We start from the raw sequence: 6526 nt of genomic DNA, 5'->3' as shown, positions 1-6526 counted from the left end.
ATAACTTGATCATACAGGACAAATTCATTCAAAAAAATCAGACAATAGCAAAACAATCACAGCATTTTCCCTGCTATAACCTGAAACCATGAATTGAACATGTAGCACTCTAGTGGAAATTCCAGTTGACCAGTTACAAATGGTTGCTACTAGATGCAGTTGCAGTATTTTGTTTTTCAGATACCAGTTTTTGTGTGCCCAAAATACAAATAACACAGAGAAACTTTTTCTGTTTTAACTAAAAATCCCACTTGAAAACAGTAATCACAATTAGATGCAATAATCTGTTGATTTGCAAACGTGTATGCCCCAGGACTGGCTCGAGTAGAAACAATTTAGAGTTGTTCATTCGAAATTTCCACCATCCATATGCGTATTGTGTTTCTTCTATATTGTAATAGAAGTTAGCAATCGGATCATGGATTTGGCGCATATGGAATAAAGTGACCTACAGACGCCTCTCAGGTAGGTTTCGATCCTTCGTAAGTGGTAGAGATAACTTTGGTTTATTTATGAGAGAGTGTCCTGTGATCTAGTGACACTGGAAGTTTAAAAGTCTTGTTAGAGTCATTGATCGAACTCCCACGAGGGTACTCTATGAAGGCCAAGGATTTGGTAGTCTTAACGGGTAGAACAATCTCCTATTTTAGCTCAAGCAGTAGTTTTTATCTGTGGTGTCCAACAAGGGCTGGCGCTCTTTTGTTTATCGCCAACAGGTGTTCACTCATTGGAATAGGTAAGGGGCTTCACCAGGTGTACGCGGACAATATCCAACCAGCATTCAAATGGGGGTTCATGTGGATAAACAGATACACACAAGTCCTCGTAAACTGGTCGTCACTGGAGCAAAGTCAGATGCAATGGTGATTGGCTAGATAGTTGCGTCATCTTAATACATCTGTACTGGGATCTCCCTGGAGACAGCGGCTTGTTAGTTGGACTCCGTATCCTGTGAAAAGAAGGCAAACCATCTCTGGTCTTTGCTCTTAGTGTGCAGTCCACACTGCTTCACCAGTGTAGATGTTTCCGTGGCAGCCGTGTGTTCTCTGACTTGCAAGGAGGGTTGACCTGGCAAGATGGCCGTCACGGCAAGAAGGGTGTCATGCATGGGGTTCTTCTTCCCATGCCTCAAAGAGCCATTTTGGTGAAGATGCATGCATGGCTAGCCATAAATATGAGCCTATCCAAGGTAGTTGCTTTTCCAGCCTTTGTTGCCTGAAGTTCCCAATCCAAGATGGTGCTCACATCTCTTCCTGTTGTGTCATTTCCTGCTCGGAACATACATAAGGATGAAGTACTTTGCGATGGATGCGTCACAACGCATTTGTTCCCTTATTTTTCGTCTTGCTAATCTTCTCCCTGATTTTTGTACTATTTTTCTTCAGCAGGATTGTTTCCGGATCGCCTTGTTTCTGGAAGACTTTGCTGGGCTCTTTCTCAACCCTGATTTGGGGTGGTTTGGGGCCTTGTGTATCAGCTCCAGCGTCATCCGCCATCTTCTTGGCTTTGCCCTCCTAACAGGGGCCCTGTTCAACAGGCCCTTGTTACAAGTGGCCCCGCTAAATCCCAGTATGGGCGGTAGGTGCAGCGAGGCCTGGTACGGTACCTACCACAAAAATGTGTGTTGCGGCTCATACCACAACTCTCCCCAGGTATATTTCAACACAGAGGGAACAATGCCCCGTGTTTCCTGAAATATGCGTATTTTGGGGTCCTCAGGTGCTATTTTTTGCCCCAGATAAATTCAACCCGCGGGGAGTTGGATTTTATCAGCTGTGATAAATATTGTCCCGAACTCTGGGTCAGGGAGGGTGTCAGTGACTGAAAACCCAGTGCAGCCTGGGAGTCACCTTGATGACACCGGACCTGTTAACATGTGGGCCAAAGGATGAAAGTCTGAGTTCCCCCTGTAATCTGCACGGATATGTCTGCAGCACGCACATTAATTAATCTATTAAGCTGCTTTACCAGCCAGTGCGTGTGGCATCCCTCTCAGTGCTGCAGAGGCGGGGCACAGCAGGGCTTAACTTGTAAAATAATACCTACCGGGGCCCTGACTCGTTCTCAGAAGCTGTCGCGGGTGCTGGAGAAGGTTGTGGGGCTGAATACTAAGGCTGCGCAGTCTTGGCACAACCCTCCTCTTTATCGCACTCTTCCAAGTTTTCTTCTTCGTTGCTTTCTGCCTTTGTCACTGTTTTTCCGCCTTTTTTCTTCTTTCTCCTTTCCCCCTTTTGATCTTTCCCCTCTCTTGTTTTGTGTCAAAGTCTGATGAGCAAAAATAAGTGCCAGTGTCCAAAAATAAGTGCTGGTGGGCACCACCTCAAATTAAGCCCTGTGCTATGCCACTCTGTATAGATTGGTCACTGTGTTTCCTGTTATTGGATTTCCTTTTACAAATTATTGTTTTCAGGTTTGCTGGACCGAATGTTTCAAATGAGGTGATCGAGGACTACAACTCCCACAATGCACTGGAAAGCTGAAGGGGTTGGGGGGGAGCCCTGGACTGGAATAGTGGTGCCCCACTACCATGTAGCGCTGTGCTAATCCTAGCCACAGAAAACTGAAAATACTGCAAAGAATGTTCAACATTGGCAAGCCAAGACAGAATCTGCACGAGAGGAAAAAAATGCCAACATTTGTGGACCGGCACAAATGTGTGAATGAGCGTCTATTTCTGCGCGTACTGATAGGTCATTGTTCATGTTTTCACGCACAGCGGGGTGGCGCTGGTGGGGCGTCTCTGATTGGACGAGGCCAGGGATGCTTCTCTTCCAATCTAGCGCCCCGTTTCCTGCTTTGTGTGGGCGCTGTTCCCACACTGCCAGGGCGGGGATAGTCGGGGTTCACTCGCACTCACCCCATTAACGCCCGATTGATCATATTTTGGTCTGCTTGGAATCCTCGAACAGTGGGCGACCCCTAACAGCTCCAATCTGGATCCGAAACCTGTCGACCACCTCAGAGGGGCCCCGAAATGTAAGCCCCAGGGCCGGGAGGAATTGCAGGATTTCGAGGCTGCACAAGGGATGAAGTTGTGTGAAAACATTTAAATGTTTCTTGAAATGTGTGAATGTTTTCATACCTACCACGGAAGCAGAAACAGAAGAAACCTCCATTTCATTGGGGTTGTTGCAGATTTCAGCAAAATATACGAGAAATACTTAGAAGTCTTTTTTTTTACCGATTTTAATGAGGAAGTAAAATAGTTTGTGCTTTTTACAGAAAAATGTTTCATCCAAAATGTTTTCGTTTAATAACTTTGCCCCAAAAATATCATTGGGTAGAACAATTGCTGTTTCACAATTTCATCAAATACAGGATTATTCTTTTTTTTTTTTAAATTCCACGGACACAAATAATTTTTAAGAATATACCGTTTCTAAACATATTAACGAGTGGCAGACCAATAAACCATTTATACCGTTCACTTATTACACAGAAAGGTCCCTTTCTGCTTGAAAAGTGAAGCATGGTTTCTTGTTCTTGGTTGTTATAAAGGCAGGGTCGGACTGGGACAGAAAATAGGCCAAAATAAAAGTGGCGCCCCCTTTCGTGACTTAGACCGGTACAAAAGGCCCCACATTTGCAGTTTGGGGCAGTTTTGGTCTTGTAAAGACAGACACTTGTGTAAGTGTTTTTGCAAGGTATGGAAACGTATGTGCATTTGAGCTTCCTGCAGGCAGGATTTGTAGTAATATAATGGAACTCAACAGTAAAAACCGGCCACCAGACCATAAAACAGGCCCACAGACAGCCCAAAAAGTGGCCCACACACTGCCCTGTCAGACCCGCCCTTTGGGCGCCTCATGGGCTAGTCTGACCCTGAATGAAGGCAGTTTCTTAGCTCACAATTACAGGCCAGAGCACAGCTAGCTTCCCATGCCGTTAACCCTAACCCGTTGCGTGCACGCGTCGGCCAATGGCCATTGCGAGCACTACCTCTGAAGTGCTGCGCATATCCGTTGGCCGACGCAGCCCCTCCCACTCTTTAGAATTCCCTCACCACGGCGGAATTTGCGCCGCGGTTAAGGAGTTAAGATCCCATCTCCATAGACATACAGATACAACTATTTTACATGTATGAATGTGACATTTCTATAGCATGAACAGAGCCAAAAGGCACCGGAGCGCTGCACAGGGTCAAAGACTGCCATAAAGACAACGGGTAATAGGAGAGGAATCTGGGTTGTGGCCGCTTAATCCATCACGATCAGGGCCTCTAAAATTATGCGGCAAGGTTGAGTACATTATGCAGCAAGAAAAGCCAAATTATGTGGCATAATGTGGCACATTTTGAAATAGTATTACTTAGTTATTTCATCATTTTTAAACTTGGTTAACACTGTCTTGGGCATTGGTTGCACCTCATTAGTACCAGTTTAACATACAAATATCGCAATACGCAACAGAAAGGTGACCAGTCAAGCTTTGCAAAGGGCCTTCCACTGATTGGTAACACGTGTCACTGCATTTTTAGTAACTTTTGAACTAGAAACAATTTTTTTGTTAAAATCTGCAGATTATGAGCCAGATGATGAATTACGTGGCAAATACGGCAAACCTATAATTATGCGAAGATTGCGGCCGCAGTATCGCATGATTCCAGTGGCCCTGATCATGATGTAGTATTCTTTAAAGAGTTGAGTTTTTAACTCTCTCCAAACTCGGAGCAGCGTTAGGGCGGTGCTGATGGATACAGGGGTGATAGTCCAGATCCTGGGTAGAAAGAAGGAAGACACCTGCTGCTTTGTGTTTCACTTTTTCACACTTCCTAGTCTGCAACCTGATAGTGTTGAGGCTGTGCAGAGAAACACCAGAAGTGGTGAGCTTGTCTGCCAGATAAACGAGGTGGGAGTTGTGATGCCTAATTCATGTTCCTGCTTCATATTTTACTTTAAAAGAGAAGAAGGGCTCCCTTGTCCCGGGAGCCAATCCAATGTGTCTCTTGTCTTACTCTAGGGTCCAGTGCCACGCGCCCTTCGAGGGAAACATCCTTTACGGCGCAACTTATACCACGCAGTGCCTTTACAACGCAGGTTTTTCAACGCAAGTCATTACAACGAATTGCGCTGGGGGGCGCTCTAGGATAGGTAATAGTTAAATTTACTATCCAACACCTTCCCTACTATCCACGGGGACTGGAGTTGGAATAGTAAATGAAACTATTCACTATCCAGCACCCCCCAACGCAAGTCGTTGTAACGACTTGCGTTGAAAAACCTGCGTTGTAAAAGCATGCGTGGTAAAAGCATGCGTTGTAACAACGTACATCCAATTTATATTTTTGGGGGAACTCCTACATCATGACTGATGTAGAAATCAACTTGGCACATGGTAAGATATTGAATATTTAGGTCTGGCCTTTGAGACACCTTTAGCTGCATCAACAACATATTGATTATCGAAAACAAATAATACATAAAAGACAGTCAGTGGGTTCGTCAGTTAGGCTGTCTGTCATTCACGTTTTGCTGCTGCCACCACAACATACAGCGTGGTGCCCCGGTCAGCCCATTCCTCCCTTCACTTTGAGTGGCTGCAGAAAACCTGTCCACATTGTTCACATCCGCCTAAAAATACTTCCTTACACTTCAGTGATAAACCTGATTCAAAGTTTATTTTTATACTTTTACATTTATATGTCCGTAAATGCTATCTATGTATTTTGTCTGCACTTCGTGTGCCCGTCTGGAGTCTGATTTCTTTTTTTATCTCCTTTTTAAAGTTGCTCTTATAGAGTGTTTATGTGCAGTCGTAACATTGTGTCTGGCAGTGACTGGAATGCTTGTTTATGTCATAATTTCTTCTCGTTACAGCGACAAATAATAATAATGAAAATGCGTGGCACAACTGAAATGGTTGATAATTAAAGAAAAGCATCTCTAGTAAAATAACTGCATCAGTGATATTTTTTTTAATTTAAAATTTTAAACGCAGGCATATGGCAACCAAGTTTAGGTGGTCGAAAATTGTATTTCTCTTTCTTTATGTGCCAGTTATATTCAATATAACATTCAAAATCACGCCAGCAGGCCAAGTCCAGACCAATTGGCTTTGCTAATGCTGTTAGAAGTCATAAGCAGCGTCTTCAAGCGCTGCGCGCACTGCGTTTCCTTCAGCTTTATGACAAGTAAAGTGAATTAACATTTGAACCGTTTTAAATACCAAAGAATGTCTTGCGCATTGTTGCCATGAAATTACATTACTGTAGCTGCTAAATCATGGTACATACCGTCGAATGTGCATCATGTTTGTATTAATGGCAAAGAAGGTCACGCCTTCCGGGGTCCCTTGCCCAAAAAAGCTGACAGCGCATACAACCAAAAGGGCAATCTTGCAGGGCTGGACTAAAAGGTAAATAGGGCTGGATCAGAGTCAGCACACAAAACTTCTCCAGGATATCCCATAAAGTTGACCTCCTCACCAAGCTGAAGATACTTACGCAATTGTGTCAGATGTACGCGTTATATTATAATTCCCTTTCAGAGTTCCATAAAGCATCCCAACGCTAAATTAAAAACAATAA

Source organism: Lissotriton helveticus, chromosome 12 (assembly GCF_964261635.1).
Source record: "Lissotriton helveticus chromosome 12, aLisHel1.1, whole genome shotgun sequence".
Lineage (NCBI taxonomy): Eukaryota > Metazoa > Chordata > Amphibia > Caudata > Salamandridae > Lissotriton > Lissotriton helveticus.
Note: the sequence above shows the minus strand (reverse complement) of the source record.